The sequence below is a fragment of the Poecilia latipinna genome, unplaced genomic scaffold (assembly GCF_001443285.1).
Source record: "Poecilia latipinna isolate Pla-1442-1.1 unplaced genomic scaffold, P_latipinna-1.0 Scaffold4661, whole genome shotgun sequence".
In the NCBI taxonomy this organism is placed as follows: domain Eukaryota; kingdom Metazoa; phylum Chordata; class Actinopteri; order Cyprinodontiformes; family Poeciliidae; genus Poecilia; species Poecilia latipinna.
The window spans coordinates 16,837-18,142 of NW_015117277.1; positions in this window are offsets into that span (position 1 = coordinate 16,837).

Consider the following 1,306-nt stretch of genomic DNA (forward strand, 5'->3'; position numbering starts at 1 on the left):
TTTCCTCTGCCTTCTCCCAGGGTTCTCTAAACAACCAGTCAGTGGCAGGAGAGTTTTAGTGCTGTCAATCACAATCTCATGTGGTGCTGCTCATCCTTCCTCCTCCTCGATTTGTGTCGTGCTGCAGCTAGCATAGCACAGAGCTGTGCAGATTCAAACTGTGAATGCTCAGTTCAGTTAGCATAGCTACCAATGACGGCAGATAAACGGTTTCTTGTAATGATAAGTTGTTTCTCCACCATTATCACATTTAGCAGTGAGTGAATGAGGCTAATTGACAGCGCTAAGAGCATCCTACTAGTTCTGATTGGTTGTTTTGGTCAGAACGGTGCATTACTTTAACCAGTAATAGTAATTCAGGAAGGAGATGGAGGAGATTGATTGTTTTCACAGATTATCTGTCTCATAAACTGGCACGACATGGTGACAACTTTAACAAATATGGAGAAAACATATTTTTTTATTAAAGCAGCTTGAATAAAATGCAACTACTAGCATTTTTGAGAAGTCTGGATTGCTTTGTGTAGTTGCACATTGCTTTTGACTATTGCTCATGGGGAGAGACATTTCAGTAATCTAAAACTAAGAAAAAATTTAAGCAACCTACTTGCATACTGTATCCGGACTGTTGGATGTTAAATTCATGAGCAGTAAATATTGTGCTAATTATCAGTATTGAACCAAAGAAAGCAAGGCAGATGCAAGCCTTTACAATTGTGATGGTTTTTATGGGTCAAATAGACTCAAAAAATTGTAACAGCTGCTGCGCGGGGGGCCCAATCAAATTTTTTGTCAGGGGGCCCACAATTTCTGGCAGCGTCCCTGTGTGTACCTCTGGCTTTCAAGAAAGTAAAAAAAGAAAAAAGAAAAATTAAAAAACAGCTTAAACTAACTGACCTAGAACAGGAAGAAAAATATTTGAGTAATATTAGATAATGAGAAAATGAAGTATGTTTTTTTTTTTACTGCATAGATAAACTTCTGGTTTCAAGTCAATATTTCTGATCACTGATTTTGATTTTTTTCTTTGTAAACCTAATTCATATGCTTTGCCGTCTCAGCATGCCATAAAGTCCTGCAAGACTTTATGGCAACAGGGAAACAACAAATATTCAAAAGAAAATAAAACTCTGGCAAGATGTTACTTTAAAGCCATGTTGGAAAATTACAAGAAAGTCTTTCTCCTTTGACGATGGTTAAGAAAGAAAGCACCAACTGCAGAGTTCATTGCACCATAAATAAGTACATAGTGCTGAAGAAGTGGTCCATTGTTGTTGGAAGCCTTTGGAGCACATGAATGTTAGAT